Source organism: Balaenoptera borealis (genome assembly GCF_965194805.1).
Source record: "Balaenoptera borealis genome assembly, chromosome: 15".
In the NCBI taxonomy this organism is placed as follows: Eukaryota; Metazoa; Chordata; class Mammalia; order Artiodactyla; family Balaenopteridae; genus Balaenoptera; species Balaenoptera borealis.
Genome location: NC_138871.1, coordinates 71,912,795 through 71,938,681, shown reverse-complemented (window position 1 = coordinate 71,938,681; position 25,887 = coordinate 71,912,795). Strand labels below are relative to the sequence as shown.

At 45.9% G+C, this 25,887-nt stretch overlaps 2 long non-coding RNA genes across 3 annotated transcripts in view; one reads left to right on the top strand and one right to left on the bottom strand.

Annotated features, from left to right (window-relative positions):
- The window catches only part of LOC309611905, a 348,213-nt gene that overhangs the window by 187,217 nt on the left and 135,109 nt on the right, over positions 1 to 25,887 (top strand). The gene's annotated exons all lie outside the window — the stretch shown is intronic.
- On the bottom strand, positions 9,324 to 25,485 carry LOC309611904. 2 transcript variants are annotated; one of them, XR_014234824.1, is made up of 3 exons: positions 14,518 to 25,485; positions 12,553 to 12,898; positions 9,324 to 11,054 (listed from the first exon to the last, which is right to left on the bottom strand). It is a non-coding gene; the product is annotated as an uncharacterized lncRNA (long non-coding RNA). The 2 variants fall into 2 exon arrangements; XR_014234823.1 differs by having other exon boundaries at positions 9,324 to 12,898.

Genomic DNA, 25,887 nt, shown 5'->3' with positions numbered 1-25,887 from the left:
TTTCTCTTCTAGGCCCCAATTCTGTGCCCTCCCTAGAACCGTAGAGAAGGATGTGGGACCAGGAAGCTGCTTTCTTGTCACTAATGCTGAGCTGTTCCATCTCCTTGTGCTTCTCAACGTTGACTAATGTCCTTGTCCCGGGGTTAACTCTTCTGCTCGGTTATGTTCCTCATCTCAGCATTTCAGAGCTCACGAGCAGACAAGTGCCTTTTCTTGTTCCACATAACAAATTCTTTTAGGGCCTAGATCACCACCGTTAGGGCTTCTCAGGCCTACTCAGGGGCCTCTGTAGCTTCATTTCATGTCGTATTAAATAAAGGTGCTTCCAGTTCATAGCAGCACTATTCACAATAGCCAAGACATGGAAGCAACCTAAATGTCCATCGACAGATGAATGGATAAAGAAGATGTGATACATATATACAATGGAATACTACTCAGCCATAAAAAAGAATGAAATAATGCCATTTGCAGCCACATGGATGCAACTAGAGATTATCATACCAAGTGAAGTAAGTCAGACAGAGAAAGACAAATACCATATGATACCACTTATATGTGGAATCTTAAAAAAAGTGATACCAATAAACTTATTTACAAAACAGAAATAGACCCCAGACACAGAAAACAAACTTGTGGTTACCAAAGGGGAAGAGGGGAGGGATAAATTGGAATTTGGGAAGAACGGATACACACTACTATATGTAAGACGGATAAAAAAGAAAAACGCAAAGACCTACTGTATAGTGCAAGGAATTATATTCAATATCTTGTAATAACCTATAGCGGAAAAGAATCTGAAAAAGAATATATATATGTGTGTGTATATATATATATATATACACACACACATAAAATACCTAAAACATTGTAAATCAACTATACTTCAATTTTTTTTAAAAAAGGTGCTTCCAATATAGGTTAGAACCACTGTGTGCCAAGAAAATTCCTCTTTTTCCTCACGTTGACATGTTTCTATCTTTTGCAAAAATGCAGGAGCAGTGAGCCCAAATTGCAAACAGGAAAATTGTCACCCAGTTGGAACTGGAGGGGCCACTGCAGCTTTAGCAAACCATGCGGAACACGGGGTAACCCAATGGCCCTCTCCCGGCTGGCAGCTTCCTACCACTGCCACGCTGAGCCCGGGGCTCCCCCTGGGGACAGCCACCCCACCTTCTCTGTTCCTCCCTTATATTGGCAGCACCAGCTCTTCAACTGCTTCCAATGCAAAACCACTTCACCATCGGGTGAGGAAATCTCCAGAAACAAACCTCATCCACAGAAGCAATCTCAGGTACCCAGATGACCTACTGGGTACAGCTGGATTTGATTTGCTGAGGCTTTTAAAGGCACATCTATCACCTCACTTATTCCCCAACCTTTTTTGTTTCCTACTCCCACGGTCTGCTTACTCTCTTCCACACCTCAAATGCTAACGTCCTACCTCACTCATTTGGCTTCATACCTTCACCATCTCCATCAATATCTGTCCACACCCAGTTCAAGATCCAACTCAAGCTTCACCTTCTCTGAGAAGACTGCTTCCTTCGAGTTACCCTCACTCTATTCCGGTTGCTTCTATGTTGTATCCCCTTCACATTCAGGCCCTATTGTAGTTTGGGTTGCTTCGTATGGGGCCCATTCTGTTCCCTCAACTAGATTTCAAGTTCCTCAAACCCAGTGCTCATGGTCAGAACACAGGATAATTAATTTAAGAGGCCTCAGGTTTGGGTTGGATCTCAGAGGGTCTGCACCTGGGTGCAGGTATTGCGTGTGATTGTGACAGAAAAGACTTTTCTATATGGAGACCAACATGGATTAAAGCACACTCCCCCCAGTCAGCATCCTTTCATGACTTTACAGAAAACTGGAAAAGTCACAGATGTGAGGGGATTCAGAACCTGTGCAGTTCTTTGGGTACTTGGTAAGAATCATCAAGGAGGGAGCTCTTGCCAACCCTACAAACTATAGTGCCCTGGGTTGTGTCTGGGACACTTCCCTAGCAGCTAGTATTGAATTAACACCTACTGCACTAGGCCAGGAAATGGAAAGTGGGATAGAAAACAGACCGGGCAATTTCTGCTTAAAGAAGCTTACAGATGGCAAGTGAATTATACAGAACTGACTGTTTTCAAGAGAGACTACGTTAAGGGCATTTTGATAAAGGTTTGAAGTGCTGAAGGAGCCCAAAGAAGACTCATTCAGTCTAGAGGCATGGTTTGGTAGGCTGTAAGGGATGGTCCCCACCGTATGGTAGACTGTAATGGTGACAGTCCCTAAAGAGTCATGCCCCACGAAACTCGTGTGCTTCCCTCCCACGTTGACTCTAACTTGGCCATGTGACTTGCACTGGCCAATGGGACAGTGGCATAGACAACACAAGCAAAGGCTTGATAATACTTGCACCTTAGGGCTGCTCTCTTGGAACACTGCCCTGCGACACCATATAAAGAAGCAAATCTAGCCTAAAGGAGGATGAGAGGCCACGTGGAGGAAAACCAAGGCACCCTAGCCATTGATTGGCACCTACTGCCAGGCACGTGAGTGAGGCCAATTTGGACACTCCAGTCCAGTTGACTTTATAGTTTAAGTGCAGCCACATGAGTGGGCCCTGGTGACCCCAGCAGAGGAGCCTCTCAGCTGAGCTGCAGAACTGAGAGAAATAATAAATTAATATTGCTTGGAGACTCAAAGATTTGGGATGATTTGTTATGCAGGAAAGATAGTATACAGAAAATGGAAGGAGGTGGTACTGTAACAAAAATGCAAAACATGTAGCATTGTCTTTGGACGGCGTGGCAAATGGAGGCTGGCAGGGTGGCAAGGAGGCTGTTAGTGCAGGAGGCTTCGGGGGAAACCCTACTGGAGGCTGGAAAGATAGCCACCTGTGTCCTATGGCCGTGAAACGATTATAGTAATGAAATCAGTCCTGCACAACTTTCACCCGCAGTAACTTGGAAGGTAGAAAACATACCTAATGAACTTGCGAATCTGGCTCAGGAAATTTCCAGGTAGAATGTTAAAGGTGTAAATTGTCTTTTTTAGCAGCTTTAGCCATAAGATAAGTGAAGGAGGAACTGTTTAGTTTGTAGCAGAATTTATTAGAAACACGGAAAGGCGAGGATGTGCTGGGTTCCAAAACTAAATGTTTCATATTTCCAGTCTCTTTACCCCACAAAAGAGTCTCAGGGTGAGACATGGTTTCAGGGTAAAGATAAATTACGTTTGAGGCCGTGACTCTTTCTTAAGACCTGAGAAAAATTTAAGGTGGTGTCCAGTAGACCCTCTCACTTAGAAAAAGGGGCTTTTTAAGAATCTCAAGGTCACTGCCACACACAGCTCTCCAAGACACCGCCCAAAGCGGAGGGAAGACCACCTCTAAAACAATTGTGGGAATGGCTTTTGTCTAATCAAGTAGACTATTTTCTGATACCTAAAAAGCTGGCAAAGTTTTAAGGAAGTTGCAGGACAGAGAGTTCAGAATGAAAAAAGCCTTGGGTTCCAAACTTTCTGAAGGGCAGAAAGCAGGTTGAGAAAGCTCCGCAGCCACGAAGAGGCCAGTTCTCACCATCACAGAAATGTGTCTCGGAAGGTGGAGCCAAAAGCCCAGAGAGCAAAGCTAAGAGCCAGAGAGAACAGTCAGGTGAGGAATCACTGCCATTGAGGTAATGGGAGCCTAAGGCAGGAGCATCCCTTACCTCCAAACAGAGGGTCGTGCACCCTGCTCCCCGTGGAACTGCAGAATCACTCTCGATCTCCCAGTCCTCCCCTTTTTGGATGTGAGTGTTTACTGAAGTTGTCCTGGCCCTGTCTCACCATCATGTGAGACACTGGGTATACAGAGAGGAGGGGATGGTTTATCTTTTCATTTCACCAGTCCTTGGATCAAGAGGAGCCAAATGAGGAACCCCACCTGAGGAGCCTCATGCGTACCTGGACCGGATTCAGATCACGAGACCCTACACTTCGGGCCCGGGGTCATGATGAATGAGACTCCAGGGCCCTGGGAGGGATGAGGGTATTTTGCATGTGGGAGGGATGTGACCCATTTGTGACAGAGGGAGAACTGTAGTAGGTTGTTAGAGTAATGAGCCAGTGCATCACGCCACCCCTTACACATATCAAGTGCATCTCCCTCTCCCAGGGACTCTGAGCTTGGCGTTGTGATTTGCTTTGGCCAATGGGACAATGGCACACAGGACACAACTAGAGGCTGGAGAAGTGCTTGCACACTGGAACATTGCCGTCGAGGAAACTGGTCCAGCCCACTGGAGGAGGAGAGGCACGTGAAGGAGAACCAAGGTGCCCAGATGGTAGCCACCAGCTGCTGGATGTCTTGGCCCATCAGGCCTGCATATCCCCGCACTGAGTGAAGGTTTTCAGGCCAAATCAGCAGAGGAACCACTCAGCCAGGCCACAGAATCATAGGGAAATTATAAGTCATTGTGAAAGTAAAAAGTTTCGGGATGGTTTTGTTAGGCAGCAATAGATAACTGATACACAGGAAGATGAAAAAGCCTTCTAGGAGGAGCTGGTATTGAAGGTCAGAGAGGATAAGCACATAGAGAGCCAGGACGAGGTTCTTCCCGGCACTGCAAGAGAAGGTAGGAGAGTCAGCAAAGGCATGGAGGGAGGGCGAGGGTCAGGGCATCACAGGCTGCTTCACGCTTAATATGCCACAGTCTGCAGGAACTACTCCAAGAGGGGTAAAGAGGCCCCTTTTTTAGAAAACAGCACCTTTAAGTGTTTCATTACTCAGCGGAGGTCTTGGCTTAGCCGTGGGGACTTAAATGTCCAGAGCTTTCCCACCCCTACTGCCCAAAGACATGCCGTGGGAGAGACTGTCAGGATGGTGGTGGCCAGAGGACAAACACGCACTGTCACTTCTCAACCACTCATTAACAGGAAATAAACAAACACCCAAACTGCACCATCTGGGTGGGGTAGAAAGTGCAGCAGACTTGAGGTCCCCAGATTCAGGTTTACTACATGCAATGTGCTACTGTTTTCAAACTATGCAACCATGAACACTGCACATAATATTTCTCTGGGTCTCATGTCTTCCTTTGTAAAATGAGCAGATGTCCTCCAACTCTGAAAGTCTAAGGTTCTAGGATGAGATTTCAATTTATAAATAAATATGTAAGTGCCTCCCACATAATAAGCAGTCAAGCCTGTGTTGATCTGAGTGGGCTTTAGCAATCAAATGGGCTACGGTAACACTGAAATACTGTTATCTATAAATCGCTGCAACCCTTTTGGAAAGCAATATGCGAGTAAGAGTCAAGAGTCATAAAAATGTTTATCTTTTGACTTCGTAATCCCATTCTTAGGTATTCATCCTGCGGAAATAACTAAACATAAGGTAAAACCTACATGTATCACCTCAAATGTAAAAAAAAAAATCAGAAATAACCTAAATGTCTAGTAAAGAAGATAGACAAATTATTGCCTGGGCAATATTGTGGCGCCATTACAAGAATTATTAGAAAAGCTATAGAATCATAGGAAAGTGTTTATGATTTCATAATTAGTAAAAAAGGAAATATATATATATATACATATAATATTACTACATGTAAAAATAGGCTCTGCATATGGACAAGGCTGGAAGGAACATGCAAACACAAAAATAGCTGTATGAAGGAGCTGAGATGATGGAGCTTTTTCTTCTCTCTTACAAGTTAGCCTTGTAATAAGCTTTCAACCCCATTATCTCCCTCTACTCTTCACTCTCATTCCTGAAGGAGGCACAACAGGAAAGCCCACCACACTCGGCCTGGGGTGGGGGTGCCCGGAGCCCTCCAAGCCTGACATGGGCACGAACATCTCCTGGCAGTGTCCAGCAAACCCACCAGGGACCCAGCGCTGACCAGGAGTTCCTAAACTAGGAGAGGGTAATTTAGGCTGCCTATAACTCCACCAAAGACGGTGACTCAGGAAGAGAATGCCAAGGTAATTCTGAGAAACCCTGACATAACCCACCTTTTGCCCAAGATGGTTCTGGCAGGAGACCGAAAAACAGGGCATGTGTGTTGCCTGTGACCTTGCCAAGGTGTTTTTGTTGCTGGAAACCAGAGAGAGGTACTGAGAGAAGACACATCACCTCATCTCCCCCATCTGAAGTTAAGGGCATCTTCTCCATTCAAATCAAGCAGCGTTTTTGAGCATCTACTTTAGAGAAGACACTGAAGAGGATACAAAGATGACTAGAACAAGGCTGTCGCTGCAAAGAGCTTGCATCCCAGCGTGGGAGCAGGAGGAAGAGAGAGACAGAAGGCGCTGTGCTCTAAGGCGGAACATTTAAAAGTCAGGGAACCAGTGCTACCAAAGTCAGGAAGAGGAAGAGATCATGTCCAGCTGGAAGGATCACTTGTGCTGGGACTTGAAGGGTGGGTTTTGTCAGAGATGATGACTTGAGAAGGCGTTTCAGGCCGAGAAGACAGTGGAAGCCAAAAGGCAAAGATGGGGGAGCCCTGGGGCACTTGAGTAGCGGTGAGGAGTCCAGGTAAGCTGCACCGAGGACACACAGCGGGGACAGTAAGAGATCTGGTAGGAAGGGAGATTGGAGCCAGGAGGGGCTGCACCTTAAATGGTCTCCCTGGCTGTGCTTTAGGATAATGCTCGGTGACAGGAGCGTGGAGACAGAATCGGCGTCGGGAAGGCAGGAAGCAAGCAGCCTGGCTGGGGTTTCAGTGGCTCAACAGAAAGGAAAGGACAGGGGTGAAGGACCCTGCGGGGACAGGGCTGATGGAATTTGGTGACTGACTTGGGTGGGAGGAAGGAGTCGTGGGTAACTACAGGGCTTAAAGCCTGGGAGACAAACTACTTGAGGATGCTGACCACGGGAACAGGAAACCAGGAGGAATGGGCTGGATCGGGGAGGAAAGTGAAGGATCTGGCCTGGGATAGGGTGAGGTAAATGCAAGTGGCCTTGTCCAATACGCAGGTGGATGTTAGAGGTGAGCTTGATAGAGCAGTCAGGGTTAGATTTGAGAGCCATCCATGGAAAAGGCTGCAGCTGGAGAGGCAGAAGTGTCTGGGAAGAGGCCTTGCAGCAGAAACTTAGAGAACAATGTGTAGGCGTCAGAGGAGAAGAAGCAAACAACAGAGAAACTGGACGACCAGAGGGAACAGAGGAGACACGTGGTCCTCAGGGCTTGGATGACAAGTGTCGACTGTGATGGTGCAGGGGTTAAGGCAGGTGGGGTGGGGGGATGGGGTCTCAAAGTGAGAATTTAGGGCAGAGCGGAAGCCAGACTCAAAGGAGCAGAGAGCACAGTCACAGGGTGGGGACAGACTCTGATAACTTTTTCATTAAGTTTGGCGGTAGGGAGAGGAGAGTTGGATGGCAACCCGAATGGTTAGCAGGGTCAAGGGAAAGTGTGCTTTAGGGCATTCACCACTGAGTATGTTTGTAGGTGAGAAGACGGTGGATAAAAAGAGAACTGAGCATCAATGCCCTGGAGAGGAGGGCACGGGAGCACTAGTGAAGTCAGCTCCATCGCAAGAGATCACACTTGGTCCTCCAAGGCAATGCTATTCAAAACTTTTTTTTCTTAACAGAAACTTTCCTTCAGTCAAACTTTATTCAGGTCCTGAAATATAAGGTCATTGATGTTGGGTCACAGTAGGGAATGGAGAGGGTCAAGAGAAGGCGCTCATTGCCCTGGGGCATTAGCTCCAAGCAAAACAAAAAGGGTGGGTGGAGACCAGATGGAGAAGAACAGAATAAGTTAGTAAGGAGAAAGGGAGATGTTTTGCTGTGGGCATGATGGGGATGTTGAAAATGGTGAGCTTAAAGAAAGCAGAAAGAATTTGGAAGAGTCACAGTGAAAAATGAGCTACTCATTGCATTTGATCTGGGAAACATGGGATTTCCAGGCAGTACAGAAGTCCCTGTTGAGTTGGAGAGCATGAATCAGAAGTGCAGCCAGCTGGCACTCAGCTTTTCCCTGGCAAGGTTGGCAGCCTCACACAGAAGCAGCATATGACGGTGATTATCCAGGCTGGGGGCTGACACAAGTCTGATGGAAGGGTGGGACGGGAGGGGCTCTCAGGAGCTTTCAGGGATGTGCTTGAGAGAGGCAGCCTTTTCTGGGGTCTCCTATTTGCCAAGCCAGACAACAGGGCTTTTTCTTGTGTCCACGGATGTTTTCCCTTGGCTGTTATCAGTGGGAGACAAGGCTGCTTTAAAGGATAGGACATGAACTTTGAACTGAGATTTTCAGTGAGATATTATTTTAATTTTTTAAAAATCATAGTAAACTGAACTTAACATAAAATTTACCATTTAAGCCATTTTTAAGTGTATAGTTATATGGTGTTAGGTACATTCACTTTGTTGTGCAACCATCACCACTGTCCATCTCTGAAACTTTTCTATCATCCCCAAGTGAAACTCTGTACCCATTAAACACTAATGCTCCATTTCTCCCTCCCTCCAGCCCCAATAACCACTGTACTACTTTCTGTCTCCACGAATTTGACTACTCTAGGTATCTCAGATAAGTGAAACCATACAATATTTGTCCATTTGTGTCTGGCTTATTTCACTTAGCATGATGTCCTCAAGATTCATCCATTCTATAGCACATGTCAGGATTTCCTTCCTCTTGAAGCTGAATGATATTCCATTGAATGTATACACATTTTTTTATCCATTCATCAGTGAATGGACACTTGCATTGTTTCCACCTTTTGACTATTGTGAATAATGCTGCTATAAATATTGGTGTACAAATATCTGCTCAGTCCCTGTTTTCAATGCTTTGGGGTATATACCACCAAGTGGAGTTGTTCATAATATGTTTTTAAAATGATATACATAACTGAATAAAAATAGATCAATGCAGGACTTCCCTGGCAGTCCAGAGGTTAAGACTCCACTCTCCCAAGGCAGGGGACGTGGGTTCAGTCCCTGGTCGGGGAACTAAGATCCCACAGCCAAAAAATTTTAAAAATAATAATAATGAAATACATAATTCTCAAAAAAAAAAATAGATCAATGCAACTTTGACCAAAATGGGTGGTGCCAGACCTGTGAGAGCATGGGACAAGGAGACCTGGGCACCAATGCCCCTGCCTGGGCAGGGCTGATGGCACGGCAGCCACTCATACCTGTTTCTGGAGCCCTAGGCTGGGATGTCAGGTCAGTCTAAAGGGATTCAAGAACAGTTGGCTATTTTACTTTTGGGGAAAAAAGGAACCATGCCAAGCTTCCAAAGCACCGTTCCTGGTAAGCAAATGCACACAAACAGCTGTGGTTTGGGCACAGCTGATAAGAGCAGAGCTGGTTATTGGTTTTTTTTTTTTTTAAAGAAAAAAAGCCAAATTTTAGTGAGGCACCCTAGACTTTCCTTTCTGGCACTATTTGTATGTCAAAGCACAGACTTTGGTGTCAAGACACACTTCTAGTCAAATCTGTGCTCTGCTAGTCTTAGCTCTGTTGGGCAGGTCATATTACCTCCCTGATTCTCAGTTTTCTCATCTATGTATTGCGTAGCTAAAAGGATTAATGAGACGTGTATGTGTAAGCGCTTCACACGGAATCCAGCGCACAGCAGCCCATCAGTAAATACCGGTTTCCTTCTTTTCCCTTCTCAGTGGCTTCTTTCACTGGCCCCCCACCCTCTTTTGAACTTGGGGAGCCTAGAACCCCTCTGCTCTCTGGCACCTTCCCAGGTAGTTTTAAGCAGCCCAGAAAAAGAGAAAGACAGAAAGACCGCACCTTTGCCTCCTAGTGGTGAAACAAGCCCATTGCATGGGCAAACAATAAACTACACATTCAAACTTTATTCGTTTATGAATCAGAGGTCGGGTCTCATTTATAAACACATACCTGAGTCATCAGCAATATATCCCTGTAACTAGAGCTTACTGCTTACTATTCATGGCTAAATACTATCTAGCAGAATAATTAGAAGGCATCGTTAAATATATCACATTCATTTGGTCTGCAGACTGACGAGAACACTAACTCTGTATATTTCGTCTCATGTTCATCTGCTTATAAATGTTAAAGAGCTGATGACCGAGGAGAGCAAGAGGCCCCTGGGTAGTGCAGTGTGGACTTCTTTTTTTTTTTTGGCCGTGTTGGGTCTTCGTTGCTGCGCGCGGGCTTTCTCTAGTTGCGGCGAGCGGGGGCTACTCTTCGTTGCGGTGCGCGGGCTTCTCACTGCGGTGGCTTCTCTTTTTGCCGAGCTCGGGCTCTATGCGCACAGGCCTCAGTAGTTGCAGCACGAGGGCTCAGTAGTTGCGGCACGCCGGCTCAGTAGTTGTGGCTCGCGGGCTCTAGAGCGCAGGCTCAGTAGTCGTGGCGCACGGGCTTAGTTGCTCCACGGCATGTGGGATCTTCCCGGACCAGGGAATTGACCTCGTGTCCCCTGCATTGGCAGGCGGGTTCTTAACCACTGCGCTACCAGGGAAGTCCCCCAGTGTGGACTTCTTAAGCCCAGGGATATCATAACATCCTAGTCAGGAGCACAGACAAGGGCACCGTGGAGACCTGGAAAAGTGGAACTTTGGAGGTGATCCATGAAGGATTCGATTGACTGAGAGTGGGATGCCCATGCTGTCTCTCAGAAAGGCTGAAAAAATGGGAGCTGGAAGTAGACTCAGCTGCTGCCCCACGCAGCGTTCAGAACAGCTCCTGGCATGTCTGTTCTGAGTTCTGACTGGAGAGCAGTTCCTTCAGAGGCAGGATGGGCCTGGCCGAGAGGAAGTGGGACCCAGAGATCAGACATGCTGGGGGCTGGTGTTGAGGTGGCACGTGGAGTGGCCCCAGCAGCAGGAGAGAGGAGAAGGCCCCTACAGTACCCGGTGTGTGTGCTGGTGAGGGGAGGGAACTGGAAGCGAGGAGAGGTTGCAGATTGGTGGGTGTCACTTCGAGTAGTCAGCTGGTGAGTTTGCAGACAGCCCAGCAGTAGAACCATGGTTGCAATGCAAAGGTCGTGACCCATATTCCAGCAGGCAGTGTCATGGAGTCTGTGAGCCAGTCATTGGGCCCAGCCAGGCCTGGGGAGGGGCAGAGGAGCCAAGCAGAGCCCCATTTCCTGAGAATGAGGCAGAGGACACTGGTGGGACCCAGCTATAGCATCAGGAGTAGGTTCCAGGCGGAAAACAGTCTTGACTACAAGTCCTGAGCTACGTCCTAGGGCAGTGTGTCTCATATCCTGTTGACCATGGTATCAGGATTATTGGCGGACCTGTCAGAAATGCTGGTTCCTAGGCCCCGCCCCACACCTACCATTCTGGGGGTGGGCACTAAGAATCTATACTTCCAGCGCTCCTCCTCAAGGTGATTCTTATCACACTGAAGTTTGAGAATCACAGACCTAAGGCTAATTAACTCTCCCTTGACCAGCAGAATGAGGCCAGGTGCTCGGGCAGGACCAAGCAGCTGTAACTATGAAATAAGCCTGTACACTACCCACTTCACAACCCACTTCACAATCCCCAAGCAGAAATGCCAGTGGCAGCCACACTCATCCTGGGGCCAAATAAAAGTTTTACCACATGGTGACCAGTAGGCTCTGGCTTTTGGACTCCAGGGCACCATTTGATTGATCCAGTACTAAAGATGAGACATGTCTCAACATGTTTTTCTTTCCATTTTTATTTTTTTTTAGAAGGATGAAACATGAGTCATACACAGAACCAGGGTTAGTCTCTGATAAAATAGGTGAGTGGTTTGTTTTGGGCATTGTGTTAGAAGCCCAACCCCAAGATGCCTGTTGCCCTCACATGACGTGAACACCAGAACCCCTCTCTGTGGCACCCCTCACTACCCCCCTGCAGAGTTCTGCATTCTCTGGCATCTTCTTCAACTAACTTCTGCAAAAATCTAAAAATGCAACAAGTAAGGAAGCGTTATGTCATCTGTGATACACATCAACTCAATGAATTAGGTAGTCATTAAAATTATTATTATAAAGATTTTGTAGAAATTTAGGGAAATATTTATTAAATGCTATTAAGTAATTGTATTATTAAGTGTAGAAAATATCTACATCGTTATAGCTAAAAATATGAAAAACAAAACAATATGCAAAAAATAAAACTTGTGAGAGTTGTGACAATCTGTTAGCAGGGCAGGAATAGAGACGCGGACATAAGAGAACGGACGTGTGGACACATAAGGGTGGGAAGGGGGGGTGGGATGAACTGGGAGATTGGGATTGACATATACCCACTACCATGTGTAAAGCAGATAGCCAGTGGGAACCTGCTGTATAGAGCAGGGATCTCAGCTCGGTGCTCTGTGGTGACCTAGATGGGTGGGATGGGGGGCGGGGAGGGAGGTCCAAGAGGGAGGGGGTATATGTATACATATAGCTGATTCACTTAGCAGAAACTAATGCAACATTGTAAAGCAACTATACCCCAATAAAATAAAATAAAACTTAAAAAAAAAGTGCTATAGTGTAACAGTTAATTAAAAGCTAACTTTCTGCTGTCCCTTTTCTTCTCTGAATTACAAGATGATAAACCATACTCAGGACTGAAACCTACAGTAAGAGAACTGTATATAACTGCTGAGTATTCACTAACCTTGAAAGGTCAAAAATATCCCCGGTGAAGTCCACAAGAGATGGGCTGGCTGGCAGCACTGAGCCCAGCCTGTTCTCAGCAACCAGAGCCTGCGCTGCCTGTTCAAGGAGCTTGTCAATGGCCTGATGCAGGTGCAAGTGAAGATGAGCAGCCCCTCAGCAGCTGCTTAAGCAGCAGGCTGGGCGATGCGCTACTGACAGCATGAGAGGGATGATGTCTGGGCTAAGTGGTGTGAAGAGCTCAAACTCTGACCTTTTATTTGGACAACTTCTGTTTGAGCTAGATTGGGAGTTGACTGGCGCCTCATCCTGAGCTATGCTCCAGGGCAGCAGATTTCAGCCTCTGCCTGTATGTGGACATAGGGAGAAGTAAGCTTGAAAGTGCCAACCTCCTTTCACAGCTCTGAGGTGAGGGGAGCCTTGATAATAGCCTATAAATACCACAGGATGGAAATGCCAGCAGCTGGCCACTCCAGGGTGCAACTGCATAAACAAGGGGTGTTTATGCAAAGAAACGCAGTCAGAGAAATATTAGCCTGAATGTCAAGTTTTCCTACAGTGAACTCAGCAAGACAGCAAAACCATCTTCCCCTGGGGAAAGAGGGCAGTAGGAGGAAACGCCCGCTCCTGAGGCATAAGGAGAGATTTGGAGGCCTTTGTTGGAGAGAGCAAGCCAACGCCTGTGGATATGCAGGGCAATGCTTGTGAGCCGGAAGAGTGTTAGTACCACTGTGATGCCGGAAGAGTGTTAGTACCACTGTGATGCCGGAAGCGTGTTAGTACCACTGTGATGCCGGAAGAGTGTTAGTACCACTGTGATGCCGGAAGAGTGTTAGTACCACTGTGATGCCGGAAGAGTGTTAGTACCACTGTGAGCCGGAAGAGTGTTAGTACCACTGTGATGCCGGAAGAGTGTTAGTACCACTGTGAGCCGGAAGACTGTTAGTACCACTGTGAGCCGGAAGAGTGTTAGTACCACTGTGATGCCGGAAGAGTGTTAGTACCACTGTGAGCCGGAAGAGTGTTAGTACCACTGTGAGCCGGAAGAGTGTTAGTACCACTGTGAGCCGGAAGAGTGTTAGTACCACTGTGATGCCGGAAGAGTGTTAGTACCACTGTGATGCCGGAAGAGTGTTAGTACCACTGTGATGCCGGAAGAGTGTTAGTACCACTGTGAGCCGGAAGAGTGTTAGTACCACTGTGATGCCGGAAGAGTGTTAGTACCACTGTGAGCCGGAAGACTGTTAGTACCACTGTGAGCCGGAAGAGTGTTAGTACCACTGTGATGCCGGAAGAGTGTTAGTACCACTGTGAGCCGGAAGAGTGTTAGTACCACTGTGAGCCGGAAGAGTGTTAGTACCACTGTGATGCCGGAAGAGTGTTAGTACCACTGTGAGCCGGAAGAGTGTTAGTACCACTGTGATGCCGGAAGAGTGTTAGTACCACTGTGAGCCGGAAGACTGTTAGTACCACTGTGAGCCGGAAGAGTGTTAGTACCACTGTGATGCCGGAAGAGTGTTAGTACCACTGTGAGCCGGAAGAGTGTTAGTACCACTGTGAGCCGGAAGAGTGTTAGTACCACTGTGAGCCGGAAGAGTGTTAGTACCACTGTGATGCCGGAAGAGTGTTAGTACCACTGTGATGCCGGAAGAGTGTTAGTACCACTGTGATGCTGGGCGTTGCAGGGAAGAGAGCTGCGAGAAGGTGATGAGAATTATCTTTTTCCGAGGGAAACAATAGGAGGTTCAGTCTCATTGTGATGCTTCCCTTTTCTGCCTTTGGCTCTTCCGATCCCTAGGACTCCTAAGGCTGTAAATGCGCTATCATTGAGTTAATCCCACTCATGGGTCTTAAACAATGGTTCTGTAAAATGGAGATGATTAAAGAAAAAGTTGCCGGCTTGCAGATAAAACTTGAAACAGTGATGCACTGAAATGAAAAATGAAAATTTCACATATAGTCTTACAATTGTAAGGTCTACTGAGGCTCCTCTTCTTAAGCACAGCAACTGCAATTTGAGTATCTGACGAGAGGTATGCAGTGGGATGGAGTTTTGGCCCCATTAGCACTATTGTAAGCCGTAACCTAGGCATGAACAGCTAAAAGAAAAAAGAGGAATTTAATACACAATGTCTTCATACACTCTATAGACACTATAGCTCTTAATTCATGGCTACTAGTTGATTATTCAGTAAATTACCCTCACTCTTTAAAGGTGAGAAACACATTTTATACATTTTTATCTTCAAAATTTTAGTTACCTACATAACAAATTCAAGTCAAGCCTCAACATACAATAATTTGTAAAGAAAATTTAGCACAACATACCAAAATTTATGGGATGCAGCTAGTGCAGTGCTACCTGGGGAGGTCAAGCCCCACCATTAGGCAAGAAACTGAAAGAAAAGACATCCAGATTGGAAAGGAAGAAATAAAGAAAATTTAAGTTTTAATTAATATTCTAAATATAAGTGTTATGGGTTGAATTGTGTCCCCCACAAAAGATATGCTGACATCCTAACCTCATGACCTAAGAATGCAACCTTATTTGGAAATAGGGTCGGTGTAGATGTGATTAGCTAGAATGAGGCCATACTGGCGTAGGATGGGTCCTTAATCCAATATGGCTATGTCCCTAGAAGAAGAGAAACCAGAAACACACAGGGAGAGGGCCATGTGACAGCAGAGATTGAGACTGGAGTGATGCAGCCGTGAGCCAAGTATTGCTGGTGACACCAGAAGCTCGAGAAAGACATGGAATAGATTCTCCCCTAGAGCCTTGGGAGAGCATTGCCCTGCCATCACCTTGATTTCAGACTTCCAGGCTCCAGAACCATGAGAGAATAAATTTCTGTTGTTTTAAGCCACCCAGTTTGTGGTCATTTGTTCCAGTAGCCCTAGGAAACCAATACAATAAGCAAACAGCAGAAAGACACCCAAGTTGCCTCTCGCTGCTCGGTCATGAGCAGACCTCTGCTCCTTTGCATACGGCCAAGGCCCGTGGGCCCCGGGGCCACCCACGCTGAGCAGATCAGAAAAGTAATTGGACTCTTTTACTGACTCTCTGACCTCCCACATTGTGACAGAGTCTGTCCCCCATTTCTTCCTCAACAAACTGAGCCTCAGTACTGCTCAGGGGTCTACCTGTCAGAGGAGGTAACCTTATCCCCAGCTCAGGGGTAATCCCGATTAGTCTCAGACGGTGCGGTGATCCCATTCCTCTTGCCAATGACTGGTTTAGGGACAGGCAAGTGAGGGGAGCCCTGCTGGAGAGCTTCTACGAATGGTTTTCTCACCTTTAATGAGCTGTCCTCTTCTTCCACTGCACATCGTTATAACTCACCATGAAGTTGGGACGATAGCAGACTTCCCATGATCAGGAGGGAGGCCAAGGTCAAAGCTGAAATGCTGAGGATGGCCAAGTGTACAAATAGGAAGGTCACTTCGGTGAGAGGTGAGAGATTGCAGGTGAGAGATGATAGTGTCTTGGCCAGGGTGGTGATTGGAGGTGGGGAGAAGTTGCTAGATTCTGGGTATATTTTGAAGATAGTGCCCAGAGGATTTAGAGGCTGGATGTGGAGTGTGAGAGAAAAAGAGGAGTCGAGGAAAACTCAAAGGTTTTTAACTTGAGCACCTGAGAGGACGGTGCTGCCATTCGCTGAGATGGGAGGAGCAGCTTTCACGGGGAGCAGGAGGTCAGCTTCAGAGGTTGAGTTTGAGATGCCACGTCCGAGTGGAGATGTTGAATAGGCAGTGAGACATGTGTGGAGTACAGGAGAGAGGTCCAGGCTGGCGGTATGAATGTAAGCTGCCAGCATACAGATAGTATTAAAGACATGTGACTGAAATCACGAACAGAGCCAGAAAAGAGAAGAGGCCCGAGGACGGAGCCAGAGGCAGCACACAGACTGGGAAAGAGCTGCCGTGTGGATAAAATGAGAAACAACCCTTGACACAAATACATAAGAAAAAGCACAAATATATAAGGTCAATAATAATAATAGCTTACTATATGCCAGGCTCTGTGCTGTGGTCTGCATATATATTATGTAATTTAATCTTCATCAAACCGCATTAGCAATTTAAAAATACCAGCGAAACGATTCCAAGGCATCATTACGCAAACCAAAATAAATAAAAATGAAACTCTTTAGATGGGGCTGTGGGAAAACTGATGTCCTGAAATGTGGCCAGTGGCACTTTAGCAGGAGAGGATCTGGAAGCAGTGTAACAGGAGCTCTAAAGTCATTCCACCTTTTGACCTTATTTAAGAAGGAAAAAGTAACTCTTACATACGTTCCTTGCAGGTCTATCTATAAGTGTAAAAATCTGGAAATGACGCAAGTCATTGCGAAACAGGCTACGAGACATTAACATGAAGGAATGGCCATTGACCCATTAAAAATGGCAAGTATGTGGACTCTGTTGATACAGGTAATGTGATTTGTCTTGGTTAGGATTGCTTCCTTTGGAGGAGAGAATTCCAGACAATTCGCTTAAATGAAGGAAAATTTATTTTGAGAATACAGAGGTATCTCAGGGCTCCCAAGAGCAACAAAATAGATGCAGCTCTCTCAAAGGACTGGGACCTGGACCTGGAAAGTCATCAGGGGCAAGACAAGGCACCTGAATGGCGACACCAATTCCCTCCTTCACCAAACTCAGTCAGGCTCCTCTGAGCCCTTTCCCAAGGGGCCTCAAGCTTGGTCTGTAAGGACTTGAACAAACACTAACATCGTATCTAACAGCTCAGGGTCACATCCTAAGGGTGACCCTAGGCCCCACTAGAAGTGCCTGCCTGAGAAAACTCCAGGTTGCCAAAGGAATTTACAGCTTGTTCCAGAAATACCTGAAGTTAGAGCCCCTTCTCCCAGTCTCTGTGGGAGGGAGGGAGGCTCACTTTGAAAAGTCAGTGTTTAACTTTGCTAGTTTTTTAAAAAAATAAATTTATTAATTTATTTAATTTTGGCTGCGTTGGGTCTTCGTTGCTGCGCGCGGGCTTTCTCTAGTTGCGGTGAGCAGGGGCAACTCTTCGTTGCGGTGCGTGGGCTTCTCATTGCGATGGCTTCTCTTGCTGCGGAGCAGGGGCTCTAGGCATGCAGGCTTCAGTAGTTGTGACACGTGGGCTCAGTAGTTGTGGTGCACGGGTTTAGTTGCTTCGCGGCACGTGGGATCTTCCCAGACCAGGGCTCGAACCCGTGTCCCCTGCATTGGCAAGCGGATTCTTAACCACTGCAACACCAGGGAAGTCCCTAACTTTGTTAGTATTTAACTTTGGTAAGTTTTCTGACAAAAGCCAGAAAAGCTTAAATGATACATACAAGATAGGCATTTATCAAATTCCCTTTTTTTCTGTAAAAATTTTTGTACTCACAATTTAAAAAATACATTTCTGAACAGTTATATAGTGGTTTCTACATACGTGTGGAGGGAGAAATACTCAACTATCATTGGGTTGTATATTAATAGGGAATAAGACTTAAAAGGTGGATTTAGAATAGAAGAATTTAAACAAGGCTGGGTGGTCACTAATTTGAGGCCAGTAATTCTATATTTACAAGGAAATTGTCCCTTATCATGACTTGCCTATTTCTGGTTTCCACACGTGACTCCTACCCACACTCTTTCGCCATGAAGCTTAGTGTTATTTTGTTAGTGGAGCCACATGAGGGGCACAGCCACCTGTAACGTGAAGGAGAGGGCTGCGTGAGGCAGACTGCAGGCTGCTAAACAATGCATTTTCATCGCTTTTCTCCTCTGCCTGGAACATCTATTCCTTCTTCTCGTTGAAATTCCTGTGCATCCTTCAAAGCCCCTGATCAGATGATATTTCCTATATGGGGCCACCTCTGATCCGCTAGTCAGAATTAATCCCTGCCCTGTGTCGCTATGGCATATTCAATCCTTCTATTATGGAATTTTATATGTTGCTTTGTAATTAATGGTGTGCACATTTGCCTTTTCTCAAGATCGGGGAATGTGCTTAATTACCTTTGGCTCTCTGGTGTCAGTACAGTGCTTGGCAAATTGTAGGTGCTCAATAAATGCTTGCTGACTCGTTGAATTCCCTGTGCATTCATTCACTCATTTATCCTTTACAGAGCCCTTAATTGGCTGCTAGGGAATAGACATCAGGACTAGTTCAGGTAACTCCAGACCAGTTCTAGCCTGTTCAGGTCGATGCAGCACCTCTCAACTGGGAGTAGGGAGAGGCAAAGAGGGGAGAATTTAAAACAAGGCAGGAGGCAGAGGATATAAGGTTAGCAGCTGGGGAAAAAGGAGATCAGATTCCCACTCTTACATGACCTTCCTTCTCTAGACAACCGTGTCTTTCTGGCTTCCCAGATAGAGGGCTGCTCTGCAATCAGATAGAAGAGATGCAAACGGAATGAGAAGGATTCATACATTTTTCCACTGGGGGGTGGTCTAGGTGAAAACACACATTTATTGGTTTCCTATCGCTACTGAAAAAAATCACCAAAACTCGATGGCTTAAAATAACACAAAATGATTCTTTTATAGTCCTAGAAGTCAGATGTCCAAAATGAGTTTTACAGGGTTAAAGATCAAGGCTTGCAGGGCTATTTCTTTCTGGAGGCTCTAGGAGAGAATTCATTGCCTTTCCGGTTTCTAAAGGGTATCCTCATTCCTTGGCAGGGGGCCCCACCACACACAGCCTTTTTTCCCCTCTGCTTCCATCATCCCATTGCCTTCAACCTACTTCAATCCCGTTTCCCTCTTATAAGGACTTTTGTGATTACATTGGGCCTATCCGGATAAGCCAAGATCATTTCCCCAGCTCAAAATCCTTAACTTAATCATACCAGCAAAGTCCCTTTTCCCTTCTGTCATATACAGTAACATTCACCGGTTCCAAGGATTAGGATGTGGACATCTCAGGGGGACCATTATTCAGCCTATTACAACATGCTTAATGTGAACATCTTCACCATAACAAAAAAGCCCCCTTATCCAAAAGGCTCTTACCTGGGATTTCTAGCCTCTTTAATAACTGCAGCAAATCAATGACACAACTGACTCATTGATCTTTTGTATAATTTAACATTGCTGGGACTTTAACATTGCTGGGAAAAAAGTGATAAGGCTAAAAACCAGCCCACTGAAAACATAATAGCTTAAGAGATAAGAGCCACTGCTAAAAAGATACATGCACTTAGGGTTCACAGTCTATCAAGGACCCAGAGGAATAGAAAGAGTATCATTTATAATGAGCTTCACAATACTATATAGAACAATAAGTGTAATAATTTGGGAAACTGTAAAGTATTGTGTCAATTTCAGGGATGATTATCCCTAGGTGGAATTAGTGTATTTGTTTACGTGTATGTTTCTTTCCCACTGTACTCCCCCATCGGAATGTCAGTGCCAGAAGAGCAAAAACCTCGTGTCTTATGTCCCTAGGGTCTTGAATTAACCTTAGAACATAGCAAATATCAGTAAGTATCTGAATACATTTTTAAAAATATATGCTACTAAATTTCCATTCCTTAAGAAATAAATGAGGGGACTTCCCTGGTGGCACAGTCGTTAAGAATCCACCTGTCAATGCAGGGGACACAGGTTCGATCCCTGGTCCGGGAAGATCCCACATGCCGTGGAGCAACTAAGCCTGTGCGCCACAACTACTGAGCCTGTGCTCTAGAGTTCGCGAGCCACAACTACTGAGCCCACGTGCCACATCTACTGAAGCCCACATGCTCTAGAGCCCATGCTCCACGACAAGAGAAGCCACTGCAATGAGAAGCCCGCGCACTGCAACGAAGAGTAGCCCCCGCTCACCACAACTAGAGAAAGTCTGCGCGTGCAGCAATGAAGACCCAACACAGCCAAAATTCATAAACAAAAATAAATGTATAAAAAAAAGAAAAAAGAATGAGAGTTCTAAAAAATAAAAAAGAATATGTGTAAGGAACACTAGCTCACTCCTGTATCCAGCCAGCTTTCTCCCCCACAAATATTTGTATATGCATGTAATTTAACATGCACGCTCCCCAACACCATGTCTTCCCCCCGGGGTGGGGGGCGTGTCTTGATAAGTTGCCAAGACGCCTGGCTTATCTGATACCAGGCATCCTGCTCAGACCTCTTTAAAAGGCAGTGATCCACTAAGTGGTCCCATCTACCACGGGAGCGATGAGCAAGCAGCTGATCTCGGTTCTGCCTCACCTTGTACAGTTCCACAGTAGACGCTGCATTTTTTTGCCTCTGCCTGTTCTTACCAGGCCAGTCCAGTCCTGCCTGCTCTTCATCCTGGGATGCCTGCTGCACTCCAGCTTGGCATAGCTTTGAGGTTGTTGGCTCCAAACCAGCTCCTGTTCATCTGCCCCTCCCAAGCCCACACAATAGAGCATTTGACCCCCCCCAACACAAACCATTCAGGGAATTATAACACGTGGAACGCAAGAATGGCCATCACCAGCTCCGCTCTGGAAGAGTATATGTGGAAAGAGTACGGAGTCTGCCCAGCCTTGCATGGCTCAAATCTTGGGTTACCACATAGTAGCTGTGTTTTTGAACAAGACATGCAATCTTGTAAAGCCTCAGTTTCCTCGTTTGTACCATGGAGATGATACAGTAAAACCTCACTCCACCATAAGGTGATAGGTGGGCAAAAGAAGACAATCTTATAAAATGCAAGGGCCTGTTTTGAGAAGTTAATGAAATGACTTGGATTTGGGTTCTGGCTATGTGAACCAAATCCTTTCCAGTCTCAGCTGTGGTTTGGTGCCCCCTGTGCATTGTTTACTCTGGTTTAAATATTGATGGGGACAAGCATGGGTCCTGTGACTGGCTAAAGTTCCCAGGACAGCAGCAATAATTCCAGGAATCTCCTAGTTCTCTGGCACCCATTGTGTCTTTTGGATCCAGGGAAATTTGGCTGGAAGAATACTGAGGACACAGGGACTCACTCTCTGCCTCCCCACCTCCCCAGAGAAGGCCCTCCCTAAAGTAGGAACTTTAGCTCATCCCATGTGAGAACGGAGGCTGGGAGAAGGGCAGGAGTTGGGAGTCAACAATTATGTGACATCTGAATTTGCTTTATTGAAGAGTTTTACTTTTAATGCCTATTCCATTAGTGTTGTTGTGAGGATTAGGGTTGATATAGGAACATGTCTTGGTGCTTGGCATGTAGTATTTGCTTATTAAATGGTGCATTCCACAAATGTTTATTAAGCACCTATTATGTCCTGGCCACTATACTGGGTCCTAGGACTATGGCAGTAAATAAGATACATGTTGTTCCTGCCCTCGTGAAGCTTATAGTTTAGCAGAAATAACAGCTTAGAGCAACTTGGAAGCTATGAAGTTTAAGCTATCATCATATTTTTTTTTCTAAACAATCATCTTTCCCTAAACATTTTAAAACACTTGAGATCTTCTTTGTATATTTTGGAACAGAATACTCCTTTCTCTTCTCTAAAGAAGTGATTCTCAACCAGGGTCGATTTTGCTGCCCAGGAGACATTCGGCAATGTCTGGAGACATTTTTTGGGGGGTGGGGGGAGGTGTGCTACTCTTGTGGGTGGGGCTAAGGACACTCCTAAACATCCTACAGTCACGGGACAGCCCCCAACACAGTCTCACCTGGCCCCAGATTTCAGAACGCCAAGACTCAGACACCATGGTCTAGAGGGGACCTGCTTGGTCCACAATCCGTTATTTTTGGCTACGAAGGGAGAGAAACGCATCACCCTTACAAGTCTTAGAAAAACTGTCCCTTCTGTTCTGTGCCCTATGCCACTTGCCCGTGTCAGAGCAGGGAAAGGGGAGGAGGCTCTTCCAACTTCTCCATCCAGAAGCACGTTCCTGTCAGCGGCAGAGAGAATTGAGCTGGGAGTCTGGTTCAGAGTATCCAGCACTATACCTGCATTTGGTGAGCTTATATTTGACCGATTCTCTTACAGAAGTAGGTTTTCAAACGAAAAGCTCCTGGAAAAGACCTTGTCTTTAAAACCCTACCAAGATATGCAAATAAGCCACATTATCTCAAGGCCACTGAACCCAAGTTTTCAGTTCATTTGGTTTTCTTTATTTTAAAAGTGTTTTAAAAGCTTGTCTGGGCATAATTAATCTTAGTCTTTAGGGTGGTCCAGGCTTCCAGAGTGACTGGTTTTTTGATCTGATGTTTCTCTCACATATGTTCAGCAATAAAATTTTGGACAAAGCAGAGGATGAGGAAGAGTGAGGCAAAATAAAATGAAGCCAGAAGGAGATGGAGGGAGTGAGGGAGGGAGGCAGGGAGGGAGGAGAACCAAAGGAGTGGGGGTGGGGTGCAGGACAGGGGAGGGGAGGAGAACAAGCACAGAAGGAATGGAAAGGGCTAGTCTTAAATTTCCAGGCTTCAAGAGCCCTGGTTCCCCAACTCTGTTTACTTCTTTGCCTTCTATACGGCTTTCCAGAAGCACTGCATTGGATTCTAGCCTACTTTTCTCTCCTCCAGCTTCTGGGTAGAGGCGGGAGCTCCTGTCTCACAGCTGGGTTCTGAAGCAGAATCCTGTGGTGAAGCAGTATAACCCTCTGAAGAGAAGCTAGAATGTGTTTGTGAAATTCAAGACTATTTTTTCATGCTCATTCACCTTATCAGAGTAGATTGTCAGTAAATGCATACTGTTGTTGTTGATGATGAAGTTTGAATATCCACTAGTCAGTACCAGCCACAAGCTGGATGTATGACTCATGTCCCCACTCAGATGGGTTGGATGATGATTCAAACTGTGACGTAAATCCTTTGAACTCTGTATTTCATGTCCCATTGGCTGAATGAGCTACACGCCTTTTCTTAGAAATGAAATTTGAGTTTAAAATGTGCAAACATCTGATCTGAAATGTGCAAAACATTTTTTTTCCAGTGCAGTGTTTTACTTGGAACTTGTTTCAGATGTTAGATGTGCTGGTCCAGATTCTCGGATGTAACAGTTTGTTTGAGCCCACCCGCAGATGTTATGCCTCTATCATAAAGTCATCCACAACAGAAAGTAACTTAACCAGAATCATTTGTAGTACTGGTGGTGAACAGAATTTTGTGTTCTATTAAGCATCATTCTTCATTTAAAAAATTTTGTCACTGGCTGATGCCATGTGTTCTATAGCACTTCCCTAATATAAATAAGACTTTAATAAAAGCTACACTGAGGGCTTCCCTGGTGGCACAGTGGTTGAGAATCTGCCTGCCAGCGCAGGGCACACGGGTTCGAGCCCTGGTCTGGGAAGATCCTACATGCCGCGGGGCAACTGGGCCCGTGAGCCACAACTACTGAGTCTGCGCGTCTGGAGCCTGTGCTCCGCAACAGAGAGGCTGCAACAGTGAGAGGCCCGCGCACCGCGATGAAGAGTGGCCCCCGCTTGCCGCAACTAGAGAAAGCCCTCGCACAGAAACGAAGACCCAACACAGCCAAAAACAATAAATAAACTAAAAAAAAAAAAAAAAAAAGCTACACTGAGACAATATTTCATTGCTTAGACTTGCCCCTATTGACCTTCAATAATGAAACTCTTCTTGACCCCAAACCTTAATGATGTAAGCACATATCTTGACCAAAGTACTTTCCTTCTCTCGAATTTCACTAACTTTGGTTTTCAGTTCAACTCTTAGGGACTCAGTGAGAGTATCTTCTGGCTTCCTTATGGCATGATATTTAATAAACTCCCCACATGCCTTGCACACAGCATGTAAGTGTTGGTTAGATGGAGGAACAAGGCGAGCTTTGCAAAATGGGTATCAGTGGAGCACGCAGCTGACGTCAGGCTGCATGGTTCACCGAGGGCCTCTCCTTGCTCTTTGTCCCTCATCCGGGCATTTCCAGGACTGAGGGCGCTCTCGCCAGGCCAGCCTGCTTCCAGGTCTCAATAGAGCCATTGTGCCGGAGACTGAAACAGTCTCGTCATCGCCATGGTCTCCCTCGGGGCAATCTGACAATCCTCAGTCAGCTCACACGTCTGCTCCTCCAGGCCCGAGGTCAGGCCTTTTACATGGAAGCCCCAGCTGGTGAGAGGAACGGGAACGATGAGTCCTGAAAATTCTTCACTCTTTGTTCTTCTGATGGGTGACAAGATAATTAGTCCAAATGAGATGCAGCCTCTCCCAGGCTGTATTTAGCCGAATTGCAGAGCTTTCTTTCCCCTGGAGGAGCCTGGGACTCCTCCCTAGGAGATGGCAGTACCAGAAGGGGAACAAAATCAAGCAGGCTGGCCACAGCCATGGCAGGGCATGCTCCCCCCGTCACAGAAGCGGGATGGCGGTGCAGCTGGCGTCCAGGATTCAGGAAACCGGGGTTCCCCGCCCAACTCTGCCACGCAGACTCTGTATGACTGAAGACCTTTATCCCCTCTGGCCCTCAGATTTTTGTATGTTAAATAAACATGATAATCTCTTCCTCACAGGAGCGTGATGAAGATGAAATGGGATACATTTTTAAAAGCATTTTATGAATTGTAGATGTGTGATACGGATGGAGGTATTGCCATGAATAATAGAAGCGCCCAGATGTCGCCCTTTACAGGGGACCAGAGCCCACTTAACTTTGACATGTGAGGTTCTGTCATACTTATGAAGTACGTTCGCCATCATCTTCTCTCCTGTCCTTCTCTCTGGGACCACTCTTTCCCAATCCTCAAGCACATGGTTAATGCTCAATAGATATTTGATTGCAAATATTACTACTTGCGATAAAATATTAAAATAGAGAAAAATTGTTTCAGTAAGCAGAAAAGTTGCACTATGTATCTAATTGTCTAAAATACATATTTGCAAATAAATTGAGGAGAGGTGATGTTTAAAAGAGCATTTTTAAAATTCCCAACAAGTACACTTAAAAGAGTATGTGGGCTTTCCTGGTGGCACAGTGGTTGAGAATCTGCCTGCTAATGCGGGGCACACGGGTTCGAGCCCTGGTCTGGGAGGATCCCACATGCCACGGAGTGGCTATGCCCGTGGGCCACAACTACTGAGCCTGCGCGTCTGGAGCCTGTGCTCCGCAACAAGAGAGGCCGCGACAGTGAGAGGCCCGCGCACCGCGATGAAGAGTGGCCCCCGCTTGCCACAACTAGGGAAAGCCCTCGCACAGAAACGAAGACCCAACGCAGCCAAAAATGAATAATAATAAAATTAATTAATTAATTTTAAAAAACTATAAAAAAAGAGAGTATGTAACATTGATATGCCTTTATTTATCCCTTCAGCTTTTTAAATTTAATAATTTTAATATAATTTGAAATTATTTAACTCTTCCCTGTTACTGATAAGACTTTAAAAAAACCTTCCTTCCCCTTCTTGTTTTGTTTTTTTTATTTCTCTATCTCTCAAATGTAAAAGAAA